The sequence below is a fragment of the Cherax quadricarinatus genome, chromosome 9 (assembly GCF_038502225.1).
Source record: "Cherax quadricarinatus isolate ZL_2023a chromosome 9, ASM3850222v1, whole genome shotgun sequence".
Taxonomy (NCBI): domain Eukaryota; kingdom Metazoa; phylum Arthropoda; class Malacostraca; order Decapoda; family Parastacidae; genus Cherax; species Cherax quadricarinatus.
In genome coordinates this window covers 59,847,775-59,865,004 of record NC_091300.1, presented here as the reverse complement: position 1 = coordinate 59,865,004, position 17,230 = coordinate 59,847,775, and positions in this window count along the sequence as shown.

Here is a 17,230-nt window from a genome sequence, read left to right as displayed (position 1 = left end):
TCTAAAAGATCTCTTATGCATCAGTAATATAATAGTAAATGTTAGTATATAATTAATTCGGAATAAAGTGACAAAAATACTAGTTGCGTTCAGAAGAGTGGTGTAGCCTAGCGTACATAAAGTGACTCCAAATCCCCCTTTTGCGTTGCTGATGTTGCCGGTAATAAGTCTATCTCCATAAAATAAGAAAGAAGTGAGAATATCCGGACAATAAAGGGTATATCTTGGTAGTGTGGTGAGTGATGATAGTGATCTTAGTTAAAAGAAGACGAATAAGAAATAATTAACTGCATTATGACGTTTCAAGACGGTACACTAGACCTCATCGCTGCCAGACATCACCATCCAATACTGCTACAGACATAAGTACCCTTATTATGTGGTGGCGAGGGTGTGAATTTCTAGTAATTGACCTGCCATTAGCTGGAAGTGAAGGTCCAATCGACCCTGCTTGAGCTACCTACCTGGAGTCTACATGGAGGTATTCCGGGGATCAACGCTTCCGTGGCCCAATCCACGACCAGGCCTCCCGGTTCATAAGGGCCTGATCAACCAGGTTGTTATTGCTGGCCGTACGAAGTCCAATGTACGAACCACAGCCCGGTTTATCCGGCACCAACTTCAAATATCTGTCCCGTTCCCTCTGGAAGGCAGCCAAGGGTCTATTGGTAATTCCCCTTATGCCTGGTGGGAGGGTGTTGAACAGTCTTGGACCCCGGATACTAATTTTGTTTTCTCTTTGTGTACCAATGGCGCCCCTACTTTTCATTAGGGGTATTTTGCACCACCTGCTCAATCTTTTGCTTTCATAGGGAGAGATTTCTGCGTGCAGATTAGGGACCATTCCTTGTAGGATTTTCCAAGTGTAGATTATGATGTATCAGCTCTCTCGCCTGCACTCCAGCGAGTACAAATCAAATGCTTCCAAGCGTTCTCAGTAGTTTAAGGTGGAGCCTACGTGTGCAGTAAAGGTTCTCTGTGCACTCTCTAGATCAGCAATTTCCCCTGCTTTGAATGGAGATGTTAATGTACAGCAATATTCCAGCCTAGACAGAACAAGTGGTTTAAAAAGGATCATCATTGGCTTGGCATCTCTTGTTTTGAACGTTCTCATTATCCATCCTATCATTTTCATTGTATTTGTGATCATGGCAGTGATGTGATCCTTGAATGTGAGAACTTAAGACATTATCACTCCCAGGTCCCTCACATTATTTTTCTTCTCTATTGTATTATAAAGTTTGTAGTAAACTCAGTTTTAATATTTATCTTCTTCAGTTTTTCATAATGGAGTAGGAATAGAATTATTGGAAATCAACTACAAGCAACTTCATTAATCAGCAGAGTCCAATATTCTAGTTACTACGTACAAACAAGGTTTACTTTCTTTTCCAGCAGGGTCAACAATATTCTAGATACATAATACTGTGGAGTTGCTATAAACAAATAAGATAAAGTCACACACTAAACACACGCAAATCAGTAGTGTACACACGCTGCATGCACACACACTCACACATACACACACACATACATAGGTTCCCTTATCACCTAAGAATGTAAACACTGACCAACTCACACTCAAGAAGAATGAATGCCAGATCTAACCCCTCATCCCACATGCAGATACACCAGTGTGTGTGTGTGTGTGTACACAAGCCACACACACACAGTAACCGTTAGACAGGGACACCCCATATGCACACACACAAACACACACACACACACACACACACACACACACACACACACACACACACACACACACACACACACACACACACACACACACACACACACACACACAAGCGTTCTCGACCCCTGCAACCTCAACTAGGTGAGTACACACATACACACACACACATGAGCTTATCACTAAAATGGAGGAGAGGATGAAATCAGAGAGCAAGAGGTGGGAGCTGCAAGCCAAAGCCGTAGAAGTCAGGATACAGAGCCACGAAGATAAAATGAAAATGCTGAAGCAGGATATAAAGCCAAAGAATAGAAAGAGCATAGCATCAGGAGCGGGTACACTAATATCAGTGAGGGGACCGAAGTAAAGGGAGGAGACAAGTCCTGTGTAGAGGCCCTATCAGGCCACCAAGAGATCCAGGAAATGTCAGTGAGTAAAGTGGCATGCCATAGGGTATAGAAGCAGCTGTGAGAGTATTATAGGTAGGGAAGGTGCTAGGTCCCCTACAGAGACACTCTCAACCCGGTAAAGGGTTAAATCTGACTCAGAGAAGTGGAGGGAAAAGCAATGGGAAGAGGAGAGGTAAATTTTAATCCATAGGTTTCAGGAGACCACAGGGAGGAGATGGGAAGAAAGACTAAAGGAAGAGAAACGGGATTAAAAATATCAACCGGGAGAGGAGTAGATGACAGAGCTGATATATTTTCAGAGAACAGGGGAATACTCGAAGGGAAAAATTAGGCCAGTCAGATTGATATTTAGGGCAGATAGTGTGCAAAACAGGATTCTGCAGCAGAAACCACAGCTAAAGGAAACAAAATGCAATCGGGTGTATATCATACGTAACAGACTGATGGAAACTGAAAGAAAGAATACCAAGATGAAAGAAGCAAGAAAGAGATACAGATAAAGAGACAGACAGAGACACTCTGTGTCGGCAGGATCAGCAAACACAACTGCCAACAGAATCACCCACAGAACACTGAAATCAAACAAATTAACCCAAAACAAATCACACTCTGCACCCACAGCTCTCACCGTCCAGCACAAACCCCACCTAAACAGCAATCTCCCATAGTATCCTGCAAGGTCTCCCACTTCCTCAACCCCCACAAGCCCTCCAGAATCCAATTTTGGAAAAGAAGCTGAAGGTATGGAACACCAATGCAGACGGAATAACGAATAAGTGTGAGAAGTGGCACGAAAGAATCATGGAGGCATCCCCGGGCAACATACTAGCATTCATGGAAACCATGTACATTATAATGATAACTGACACACACTTTCCAACCAGATATCAGATCCTGAGGAAAGATAAAGGAAGCAGAGGGAGAAAGAGAAGTTCCACCGCTCATCAAAAATCAGTGAAGCTTCGAGGAGTTGGAAGGAAGGGACAGAAGGGAAGCGAAGGACTACTTAGTAGGAACACTTCAGACAGGGGGTACCAAGGTGGTGATTGCAATGATGTACAGCTTGCCACTTTATAGCAGGAGGCCAAGACAAGAGTACGATGAGAGCAACAGAGCAATGGTTGATACACTAGCTGAGGTTACCAGAAGGGATCACATGGGCAGGGCTAAGTTATTAGTTATGGGTGGTTTCAATCACAATGAGACTGACTGGGGAAAAAAGTGGAGAGCTAAGGTGATAGAGGTGGTACTAGAAAATCTCAGGCATCAACATGTTAGAGACACTACCAGAGAGAGAAGAGTAGAGGATGAACCAGCAAGGCTGACCCTCATATTCACCGGAGACATCATATAGGAAGGGCCCCTCAGAACATGGTCCTGTGCTTCGAATACATTTTAGAGCTAAACATGGAGAGTGAAGCAGCACGAGTAGGATGGGAGAAGCCGAACTACAAAAGAGGGGACTACACAGGCATGAGGAAATTCCTACGTGAAGTACATTGGGAAAGAGAACTAGAAGGAAAAACAGTAAATGAAATGATGGAATACACATCCATAACAACACTGGAATTCCACCAAACACCTGATGAAATTAAACGACGCCTGACTAGTGATTAAAGAATCCAATTTCCGAAGACAAGAATGCCTTGAATCATCATTAATTGTTATTTCTAACACAAACAGAATAAAGGTAGCTTTATCATTTCTCAATTATTAACAACAATTCTCCTAAAAGCAATAAATTCCGCCATTACATAGCTGCTACAAAAACTTATACTGCTACTACTACCACAACTACTACTACTACTACTACTACTACCACAACTTCTACTACTACTACAACAACAAGTGCTTCTACTACTACTACTTCTACAAGTACTACTACTACTACTACCTACAACGATTATATTATGCTTTGCACCTCACTATGTACCTATATATACCCCTATGTGTCCATGTATTGTTTGAAAAGGCTTAACAAAGCTCATCGAAAGCGAAACGTTGCCACAATTAAATGTCACACTAGTTGCACTTGTATTCTTTTACCTAACATATTGTCGATAATTCTACCAACATTATTACAAGTATGTGACGAGCTCAACACGAGATTTAAGGAAGTATTTTAGCTGGAGATAAACGACTCCAGCAAACCAGAATGGTAGGGTATAACAAGTGATGTATACACTACAAAGAACCCAGGAGGAGGTGAAGAGGATGCTAAGAGAACTAGATATCTCAAAGGCGGTGGGACCAGACAACATCTTTCCTGAAAGAGGGAGCAAAGGCACTGTGAGTGCCACTAACAACAATCTTCAAGACATCTATCGAAACAGGGCAACTACACGAGGAATGAAAGACTGCAAATATAGTCCCAATTTTTAAGAAAGGAGACAGAGAGGCAGCACTGATTTACAGACCAGTGTCACTGACATGTATAGCATGCAAAGTCATGGAAAAGCTTATCAAGAGATGAGTGGTAGAACATATAGAAAGTAATGAGCTTACACACGATAACCAGCACGTTTTCACGAATGGAAATCATGTGCCACAAACCTACTGGAATTTTACGACAAGGTGACAGAAGAAAGACAGGAGAGAGAGGGGTGGGTAGATCGTACTTTCTCGACACAGTCCCACATAAAAGATTAGTGCAAAAGCTAGAAGAGCGGCAGGAATAACATGAAAGGCACTGCAATGGATAGGAGAATACCTTACAGGAAGGAAACAACGAGTGATGATTCATGAGGGAGTGTTAAAGTGGGCGCCTGTGAAGAGCCGGGTTCTACAAGGGTCAATGTGAATGACATGATGGAAGGGATAGATTCAGAGGTGTCCCTGTTTGCAGATGATGTGAAGCTAATGAGGAGAATTCAAACCGAAGAGGATCAGGTAGGACTACAGAGGGACCTGGATAATCTGTAAGCATGGTTCAACAATTGGCTCCTGGAGTTTTAACCCCACCAAATGCAAAGTCATTAAGATTGGGGAAGGTCAAAGAGACCGCGGACGGAGTACAAGCTAGGGGGGTCAAAGGCTGCAATCTTCAATCAAGGAAGAGGATTATGAGGTGAGTATTACACCGAGCACATCTCCTGAGGCGCACATCAAACAAATAACTGCTGCAACATATGGGCGCCTGGCAAACCTATGACTAGCGTTTCGTCACCTTGTGGAAAAGGATCCTGGGGTGAGTATTATACTGAGTACATTCCCTGAGGCTCACATCAACCAAATGACCAATGCAGCACATGGGCGTCCGGCAAACCTGAGAATAGTATTTCGAATCTAAGTAAGGAGTCACTTACGACACTAAACCGTGTACGTCAAACCCATATTGGAATATGCAGCACCAGTATGGAACCCACACCTGGTCAAACACGTGAAAAAATTGGACAAAGTGCAAGAGTTTGGAACAAGATTAATCGCGGAGCTGAGGGGTATGGCCTACGAGGAAAGGTTATGGGAACTCAGTCTGACGACACTCGAGGACAGGAGGGATAAGGGTCACAAAATTCTGAGAGGAATTGATAATGTAGAGAGGGCCAGAATGTTTCAGCGATTGGATACAGGAACAAAGGGACACAACTTGAAGTAAATAACTCAGCCATGCCATAGGACTGTTAGGTACAATCTAGAGAGTAAAGTAAAGCCAGGATTCATACATGGCTTTAAGAAGAGGCACGGTAAGGCTCTTGGAGCAGGGAGAGACTGAACCTGGTAGCGACTAGCTAAGAGGCTACCCAAGAGCTATGACTCCACCCCTGCAACCCCAAATAGGCGAGTACATACAGAAGACCCAACTTAGCGACCCTCCAGTCCAGGGATAAGGAAAAGCGGCCTATCTATTTCACAAGCATATGTACAAGGTATACAGGCCTAGCTAACAAATTTTTGTATGTATGGTTAACCTAATGGGAGAGGAAAGTAGCATTCACAACTAAGCCTGATTTGAAGTTCCCAAGAAACGTCAGCAGAAAGAGACGAATTTATAAAGAAAGCTTCAGTAGAGAATCTGCTCACTAATGCGGTGAAAATAAGGGTCTGTAAGAAATCGTTTTGTTGATGGTGGAATTTAACAATGAATGCCAAGTAAAACAAGGGCTGACAGACACACTGTGAGTCTCATCTACACTTCACACATCAATACCTGAAGGCAAGAATGGACTTGTAAAGCCATGTTAATTGGTCCAATAGAAATACATTTTGCTTGAGTTGCAGTGGCAAAATACTGCTAGACAAGACTCAAGAAATCGTAATGACACGATTGCAAACAAACCATACCCCCGGCCGGGATTGAACCCGCGGTCATAGAGTCTCAAAACTCCAGCCCGTCGCGTTAGCCACTAGACCAGCTAGCCACAATAAGATTCATCCAACTAGGTATATTTCTACACCATAGGAAAGTTAGCACAGGCACCTCTGTGACCACAAATGCAAGTTTTTACAGACGAATCTCCAGCTAGCGTGGCCGTGACGAACTCTAGCTCAAGTCCCTTCACTGCCGTCAACATGACTCAAGAAATCGTAATGACACGATTGCAAACGCGACGGGCTGGAGTTTTGAGACTCTATGACCGCGGGTTCAATCCCGGCCGGGGGTATGGTTTTTTTACTGCTAGACAAGAAATAGGTGAATTTTTTCCCATTCATTTCTGAAAGAAATATGAAAAGTTATAAATTAATACTGGTTTCAGAGTTACCAGCATTCTGACCCACTTAATATTATAACATTTATTTCACCTTACCATCGAGACATGACCATAGCATCATCTACGATGTGTCAAGGAGTAGCCAGGTAACTTGTATGACGTGGAAATGAATTAATTTTCACAGCGTGGAGAGTTGGCCAAGATTCAACGAAGGTCCAATGCTGAACAGGTTGTAGAAATAGTGAAGGAATTGATGCTTCCCTCTTAGCATGTTTATCCTATTCCATGAAAAACCTCGTTTCTATTTACGTACTGCCAGTATTGTGCGACAGTAGTTCCAAGGACAAAGGAACAGTAATATCGTCTCATCGCTCAATAAAGGATGAAAACCTTTGGCTAACATCGCAAAGGTATTGAAGCCAGGAATAGAAAGAACACATAAACCACACAAGCGAAAAAAGTAATGGGAAGCCCGAGGGAGAAAACCCAACCTGGTTTATAATGACGTAGCTTCATTACCTGCAAGCCTCAGAGAGATTGTCATTATGAAAGCTGAGTGGACGAGGCGCTAATTACTATTATTACGTTAGTTATTCAGTAAATAATGAATTAATGTATTTTGGGTTAAATTAATGTTCCCAATACAGTCTAAATCAAGAAATGAATAAAGAATAAGATACATATGAACATAAACTAAGTATATGAAAACATTTTAATAGAATAACAAGCAAATTATCTTCTCCAGTATATTAATAACAGAGAGTTATTCCGTATCGTACTACTAAATATAATCACTAAAAACTATGAATGAATGAGACTAAGTATGGGGCAACATTTACAAAAATTCTAGAAATGTGTTTTGAGCAATACTTATATTTAGGTACCACAAAGCGATAAAATATAAATAACTTTTACCAAAATAGAGTAGATAAAACATTTGAGATTAGAAACATAAAACTAGGAAAATCGGAAATGAAACCTAAGTGTTTCACGTGTTTACATACATATCTTCACAGGAATAGGTAGAAGAAACAAGAGAAATATATTTTGAATGAGGTGTCACTTCACTCGGAGAACGTGGCAACAAAGCACACAAACCACACACACACCTGTCTAACAACAAGTCAAATTGTTTGTAAAATAAAGAACACACACCGTTGTGTGTACTTTATCCCTTGTAAAAGTTGTGATACATTTTCCTTAGGATAAACTGGCAAATGTTTTGAGACCAGAGTTAGATAACTTACATATGTAATAACTACTGGACAAGAGTCCATTGTTTTGTTCATAAAGCTAATAGAATCCTTGGCTTTATATCAAGAAGCATAAATAATAGGAGTCCTCAGGTTGTTCTTCAACTCTATACATCCTTGGTTAGGCCTCATTTAGATTATGCTGCACAGTTTTGGTCACCGTATTACAGAATGGATATAAATGCTCTGGAAAATGTACAAAGGAGGATGACAAAGTTGATCCCATGTATCAGAAACCTTCCCTATGAGGATAGACTAAGGGCCTTGAATCTTCACTCTCTAGAAAGACGTAGAATTAGGGGGGATATGATTGAGGTGTATAAATGGAAGACAGGAATAAATAAAGGGGATGTAAATAGTGTGCTGAAAATATCTAGCCTAGACAGAACTCGCAGCAATGGTTTTAAGTTAGAAAAATTCAGATTCAGGAAGGATATAGGAAAGTCTGGTTTGGTAATAGAGTTGTGGATGAGTGGAACAAACTCCCGAGTACAGTTATAAAGGACAGAACGTTGTGTAGCTTTAAAAATAGGTTGGATAAATACATGAGTGGGCGTGGGTGGGTGTGAGTTGGACCTGATTAGCTTGTGCTACCAGGACGGTTGCCGTGTTCCTCCCTTAAGTCAATGTGACCTGACCTGACTAGGTTGGGTGCATTGGCTTAAGCCGGTAGGAGACTTGGACCTGCCTCGCATGGGCCAGTAGGCCTGCTGCAGTGTTCCTTCATTCTTATGTTCTTATGTTCTTCTTATGTGTGAGATACAGACCATTTTGTAGACTGGACTAACGTCAAAGAATTACTTCCCGCTAATTCTAAAATTCAACGAAATATTTTGGAATCATCTCTTAATAAGCATGAGACACAAGATTTTTCAGATATGTTGTGCCTCATGCTTGACAATTTTGTAGTCCAGAATATTGTTCATGATTTTAAAAGTAAAAATATTTTTCACAATAATACAGTGTGCTATTTGTCATACGAACAATTTGACTATTTGTTGGACAATGGCATGTGCAGGACAGGTCACCTAAAAGTGTCACCTCTAGGTGAGGTATCAGTTGTAGGTGAGGTTTCACCTCACTGTCTAACATTTGAAATGTGTTTTCTCTTGTCTCTTCTTCCTATTTCTCTGAAGGTGTATGTGTAAGCACATGAAAGTGCTCAGGTTTTACTTCCCACTTTCTCTGCAGAACAAGCCACATAGAGATGGAAATCTTTAGCTATAGATCTTTCACACTCGCGTGTGTCGTCAGAAGTTATGCGGTGTTGGAAGACAGCAACAAATAGGACAGGACATTCTCTGAGGCAACTGATCTATTACAATATTGAATCATTTTATCTAAGTTATTAATACACGCCCAAACTCAAGCTATAAGTAACATAGCATTATTATACGACTCAGATTCACTGTCAACCTGTACTATCATACATCCAGAAAGTGCCAACAGAGAAGGATTTCTACAAAGATCTCTACATATTTATATATTACCAACATATTTACTTTTCCTGATCCATGACAATTTCACTATTTTTAACACTAGGATCCCATAGGCGATACATCATTCTACCCGACCTCCCTAGGCTATCCTAAGTAACTCGCCAAATGATGTAAGTTATAGTCATAATAACTTGTGAAACTGTACTGTTATGCAAGACCTAACAGACTTAATAATACTATGGAATTCCCCATATACGGCATTAATGAAAGTGGAACGAGGTTTCCGATGGGCGAAACGTATGGAACAGTCTGGTCTACCCTCAAAACAAACACAGAGTAACTCAGAGCTAATACGGGCATAGTCTCCCTTGCGACCCAGACGGATGGTATTCCGGATTCGCAAAATGTGCAGGACAGGTGCGGAAAACACTGGTGTAAAATCACTTGTATATGGCAGAAGATTTGATGAAATAACTTACCACTAGGCTGGCGTTCCGGGATATGGGAGTAATCCTTTAGCTCTTGCTATACGCCCATCTGGCTGAGTGGCTAAATTACTGCATACTTTGAAGCAGGGTGTGCAGGCTCAAATCCCGTTGTGGAGTGATAGCTAAGGTTCGCAAATAATTTCTCTCGTTTGCGAATTGTCAAGTATTTGAAAATCTCTTTCACTGCAAGTGGCTAAATCCCACTTTGTGGTGTCGTTATCGTGATGTTAGTGATTCTTTCTCTGTATTTTATTTTCATAAATAACAATTAAGGGAATCGTCACAATGGCATCAACACTGAAGATTTCATTGCTGGATTACAGAGTAAATCAGGAGACATGATGAGTACATGCAATTTTTTGTAAGGAGATGACAAAATATACTAAGAATATTTTTTTGCAACTGAATCAAGAGACATCCACACACACACACATCCACCCATCCACACACACATCCACCCATCCACACACACATCCACCCATCCACACACACATCCACCCATCCAAACACACATCCACCCATCCACACACACATCCACCCATCCACACACACACCTACCCACACACACATCCACCCACACACACACACTCACGCATCCACACACACACACACACACACACACACACACACACACACACACACACACACACACACACACATCCACACACATCCACTCATCCACACACACACACACACACACATCCACACAAGTCCACCCATCCACACACACATCCACAAGAAGCTAGAGAAAGTGCAAAGGTTTGCAACATGACAAGTCCCGGAGCTAAGGGGTCTGTCCTACGAGGACAGATTAAGGGAAATCGACTTGACGGCACTGGAAGACAGGAGAGATAGGGAGGATATGATGACGACATATAAAATGCTGAGAGGAATCGACAAGGTGGACAGTGACAGGATGTTCCTGAGATGGGACACAGCAACAAGGTGTCACAGTTGGAAGTTGAAGACTCAGATGAACCACAGGGATGTTAGGAAGTATTTCTTCAGTCACAGAGTACTCAGGAAGTGGAATAGTTTGGGTAATGATGTAGTGGAGGCAGGATCCATACATACCTTTAAGACGAGGTATGAAAAAGCTCATTGAGCGGGAAGAGTGACCGAGTAGCGGCCAGTGAAGAGGCGGGGCCAGCAGCTGTGAATCGACCCCTGCAACCACAGCTAGGTGAATACACACACACACACACACACACACACACACACACACACACAGGTAGAGCTCACAAAAATGGAGGAAGAGTGGGGAAGGAAGCTAGTTGAGCTCGGCAGGGTAATGGAGGAGAGGATAGCTGAAGAGAGCAGGAAGTAGCGACTACAAATCTTAGCAGCAGAAGATAAGATAAAGAGCTTAGAAGAGGAGCTAAAAAAACTGAAATGGAATAGAGAGACAAATGACAGCACAGGAATGACATCAGGGACTTCTATACAGACGAGGGGGCTGTAGGGATTCAGGAAAAGATGAGTACAGGAAGACCAATCGTGAAGCCTGCAGTCAATGCAAGAGACAAGACTTATGCAGAGATTCTAACAGTCAACTACAGTGGCATGGTACAGCTGTGTGGGGAAGACAGTCCACTGGGCATAGGGGCTGCAGCAAGGGAAGGGGTTGAAGGCAGGAACGTCTCGATGGAAAGGGATAAAACACCTCAGAGGACGCAAAGAGAGAAGCAGTGGGAGGAGAGGGAGAAGTCAATGTTTGTCTACGGGCTCCAAGAAGTTGAAGGGGAAACCTATGATGAAAGAATCCAGGGGGAGAAGAAAGCAATCGAAGGTATCTTGAAAGCAATAGGAGAGGGAGACATGACCTAGGTGGCAAATTTTCGGAGAATTGGTTGGTCTGCACGCAGAAGGAGACAGACTGTCGAAGTAGTCTTCAAGGCAGAATCAGCTCGAACCAGGGTCCTGCAGGAGAAAGCACGACTGAGGGACAAATGAGGGTACCGGAGCGTGTACCTCGATTGCGACAGAACACAGGAGGCAAGGACGAGACTGAGAGGGTACAGAAACGAAAGGAGGAATGGGAGGCATCGATGAGGACGAGCAGAACCCAGACTCAGGTGGAAGGACAAATACACCCTACAGAGACACCCAGAGAAGGACTCCAACCACAACAACCCCGAAGCAACTGAACAACCTTAACCAAAACCCGCACAATGTTCCCTCTGCTCCCACCCCCACCACAAACTCTACCTCTACAGTAGCCCCTTTTGGGCACTCTGCCCCCCACCTGCCCACCACAAACCCCACCCACACTGTGAAAACCACAATGCAGCTGAACAACCTCAACCAACACTCACATACTGTTCCCTCTGCCCCCACCCCCCACCTCACAAACCCCACTGCGACAGCAGCTCCCTACAAGCACTCTGCCCCCACTCCCCACAACAAATCCCACCCACACCACAAACCCCCATAACTCACCAGGGCTCCCGCCCCCCAACCCCAATATCTCCCAAGGACCATCGTGATAGACAAGAAGCTGAAGTGTGATACACAAACATAGATGGAATAGCAAATAAATACGAGGAATGGCACGAAAGAATCAACTAGAAGTCCCCGGACATCATAGCAGTCACAGAAACGAAACTCACTGAGACAATAACAGATGCAGTCTTCCCACCTAGATATCAGATCCTGAGGAAAGATAGAAAGAGCAGAGGGGGAGGAGGGGTTGCACTGCTCATAAAAAACCGATGGAGTTTCGAGGAAATGGAGGGCATGGACGAGATTGGAGAAAGGGACTACATAGCCAACACAATTCAATCAGGGGAACATAAGGTAGCCATTGCTGTGATGTATAACCCACCACAGAACTGCAGGAGGCCAAGAGAGGAATATGATGAGAACAACAGAGCGATGGTGGACACACTGGCTGAGGTGGCACGAAGAGCTCAAATGTGCAGAGCAAAGTTACTGGTTACGGGTGATTTCAGCCACAGGGAGATTAGAGAAAGTGCAAAGGTTTGCAACAAGGCTAGTTCCGGAGCTCAGGGGTATGTCCTACGAAGAAAGGTTGAGAGAAATCTGACTGACGACATTGAAGGACAGGCGGGTCAGGGGAGACATGATAACGACATACAAAATACTGCGTGGAATAGATAAGGTAGACAGAGACAGGTTGTTCCAGAGAGGGGACACAGAAACAATTGGAAGCTGAAGACTCAGACGAGTCATAGGGATGTTAGGAAGTATTTCTTCAGTCATAGAGTTGTCAGGAAGTGGAATAGCCTAACAAGTGATGCAGTGGAGGGAGGAGCCATACATAGCTTTAGGACGAGGCATGACAAAGCTCTGGAGGCAGAGAGAGAGAGGACCTAGTAGCGATGAGTGAAGAGGCGGGGCCAGGAGCTGTGTATCGACCCCTGAAACCACAATTAGGTGAGTACATCAGACGCGGACTAGACATGTCTACAAAGAGACCTGGACAGGCTGGATACGTGTTCCAGAAACTGGATCCTAGAATTTAACCCCGCCAAATGCAAAGTCATGAAGATCAGAGGAGGGCAAAGAAGACCGCAGACAGAGTATAGGCTAGGTGGCCAAAGACTGCAAACCTCGCTCAAGGAGAAAGACCTAGGAGTGAGTATAATACCGAGTACATAGCCAGAAGCACACATTAGCCAGATAACTGCTGCATCATATGGGCGCCTGGCAAACCTAAGAATAGCGTTAGGGTACCTCAGTAAGGAATCGTTCAAGACTTTATACACTGTGTACGTCAGGCCCATACTGGAGTACGCAGCACCAGTTTGGAACCCACACCTAGTCAAACACGTCAAGAAATTAGAGAAAGGTTAAGGGAAATCGGTCTGACAACACTGGAGGACAGGAGGGTTAGGGAAGACATGATAACGACATACAAAATTATGCGTGGAATAGACAAGGTGAACAGAGACAGGATGTTGCAGAGATGGGACACAGAAACAAGGGGTCACAATAGGAAGCTCAAGACTCAGATGAGTCAAAGGGATATTAGGAAGTACTTCTTCAGTCATACAGTAGTTAGGAAGTGGAATAGTCTGGCAAGCGATGTAGTGGAGGCAGGAACTATACATAGTTTTAAGACGAGGTATGATAAAGCTCATGGAGCAGAGAGAGAGAGGACCTAGTAGCGGTGGGTGAAGAGGCGGGGCCATAAGCTGAGTCTCGACACCTGCAACCACAATTAGGTGAGTACACACACACACACACAAACACACACACACACTCATACACACACACACACACACACACACACACACACACACACACACACACACACACACACACACACACACACACACACACACACACACACACACACACCCACACACACATACAAAATACTGAGAGGAATTGACAAGGTGGACAAAGACAGGATGTTCCAGAGATTGGACACAGTAACAAGGGGACACAGTTGGAAGTTGAAGACACAGATGAATCACAGGGATGTTAGGAAGTATTTCTTCAGCCACAGAGTAGTCAGTAAGTGGAATAGTTTGGGAAGCGATGTAGTGGAGGCAGGATTCATACATAGCTTTAAGCAGAGGTATGATAAAGCTCACGGCTCAGGGAGAGTGACCTAGTAGCGATCAGTGAAGAGGCGGGGCCAGGAGCTCGGACTCGACCCCCGCAACCTCAACTAGGTGAGTACAACTAGGTGAGTACACACACACACACCCATGCACACATTCATCATTGCGACAAAAACACTCTCAGGACTATAATATACACACATTCAAGAGAGTGACACATACACATTGCGGATAGTGACCATCAACAGCTACGCTGATGTTACTGCAACATACAATATATTAAGTTTGCATTACTCTTTTATTGGACCATAAAACTGGACTATTAAATTTATGCTCAAGATTAATTTTCACCTTTAATTAAAGAGATTTAGTTACTGTTGAATATTTAGCTTTTGTATTATTCAAATATTTCTGTGGGTTAAATTAGTGTGGCAGAGTGATCATCAAAGTTAGTATCTTTGCCACATGTGACGTGATTATCAAAGTTAGTATCTTTACCACATGTGACGTGATTATCAAAGTTAGTATCTTTACCACATGTGACGTGATTATCAAAGTTAGTATCTTTACCACATGTGACGTGATCATCAAAGTGAGTATCTTTACCACATGTGACGTGATAATCAACGTTAGTATCTTTACCACATGTGACGTGATTATCAAAGTTAGTATCTTTACCACATGTGACGTGATAATCAACGTTAGTATCTTTACCACATGTGACGTGATTATCAAAGTTAGTATCTTTACCACATGTGACGTGATCATCAAAGTTAGTATCTTTACCACATGTGACGTGATCATCAAAGTTAGTATCTTTACCACATGTGACGTGATTATCAAAGTTAGTATCTTTACCACATGTGACGTGATAATCAACGTTAGTATCTTTACCACATGTGACGTGATTATCAAAGTTAGTATCTTTACCACATGTGACGTGATCATCAAAGTTAGTATCTTTACCACATGTGACGTGATTATCAAAGTTAGTATCTTTACCACATGTGACGTGATAATCAACGTTAGTATCTTTACCACATGTGACGTGATTATCAAAGTTAGTATCTTTACCACATGTGACGTGATAATCAACGTTAGTATCTTTACCTTATGTGACGTGATTATCAAAGTTAGTATCTTTACCACATGTGACGTGATTATCAAAGTTAGTATCTTTACCACATGTGACGTGATCATCAAAGTTAGTATCTTTACCACATGTGACGTGATCATCAAAGTTAGTATCTTTGCCACATGTGACGTGATCATCAAAGTTAGTATCTTTACCACATGTGACGTGATTATCAAAGTTAGTATCTTTACCACATGTGACGTGATCATCAAAGTTAGTATCTTTACCACATGTGACGTGATCATCAAAGTTAGTATCTTTACCACACGTGACGTGATCATCAAAGTTAGTATCTTTACCACACGTGACGTGATCATCAAAGTTAGTATCTTTACCACATGTGACGTGATCATCATAGTATCTTTACCACATGTGACGTGATTATCAAAGTTAGTATCTTTACCACATGTAACGTGATCATCAAAGTTAGTATCTTTACCACATGTGACGTGATTATCAAAGTTAGTATCTTTACCACATGTGACGTGATCATCAAAGTTAGTATCTTTACCACATGTGACGTGGTCATCAAAGTTAGTATCTTTACCACATGTGACGTGGTCATCAAAGTTAGTATCTTTACCACATGTGACGTGGTCATCAAAGTTAGTATCTTTACCACACGTGACGTGATCATCAAAGTTAGTATCTTTACCACATGTAACGAGCTAAAATCTCCTAGCGAAGACAGGCAGAGGCTGGGCTCCACATTCATCATCACAGTCTGACAATATATATGTTACCATCCAACAAGTGTGTCTACCTTCAACCCTCGATATCTCCATTTAAGAACCCCTTACGATACACGGCCTGACTACTCAATGACTGAAGAAATACTTCCTAAAATCCCTTTGATTCATCTGAGTCTTCAACTTCCAATTGTGACCTCTTGTGTCTGTGTCCCTTCTCTGGAACATCCCGTCTTTGTCCACCTTGTCTATTCCGCACAGTATTTTATATGTCGTTATCATGTCTCCCCTGACCCTCCTGTCCTCCAGTGTCGTCAGGCCGATTTCCCTCAACCTTTCTTCGTAGGACAATCCCCGTAGCTCTGGGACTAGTCTTGTTGCAAACCTTTGCACTTTTTCTAATTTCTTGACGTGCTTGACTAGGTGTGGATTCCAAACTGGAGATGCATACTCCAGTATGGGCCTGACGTAAATGGTACACAGAGTCTTGAACGAATCCTTACTGAGGTATCGGAACGCTATCCGTAGGTTTGCCAGGCGCCCGTATGCTGCAGCAGTTATCTGATTGATGTGAGCCTCAGGAGATATGCTCGATGTTATACTCACCCCCAGATCTTTTTCCTTGAGTGAGGTTTGCAGTCTTTGGCCATCTAAACAATATTGTGTCTGCGGTCTTCTTTGCCCTTCCCCAATCTTCGTGACTTTGCATTTGGCAGGGTTAAACTCAAGGAGCCAACTGCTGGACCAGGCTTGTACCCTGTACAGGTCTCTTTGTAGTCCTGCCTGATCCTCATCCGATTTGATTCTTTTCATTAACCTCAATCATCTGCAAACAAGGACACCTCTGAGTCTATCCCTTCCGTTATGTCGTTCACATATACCAAGAACAGCACAGGTCCTAGGACTGACCCCTGTGGAACCCCGCTTGTCACAGGCGCCCAC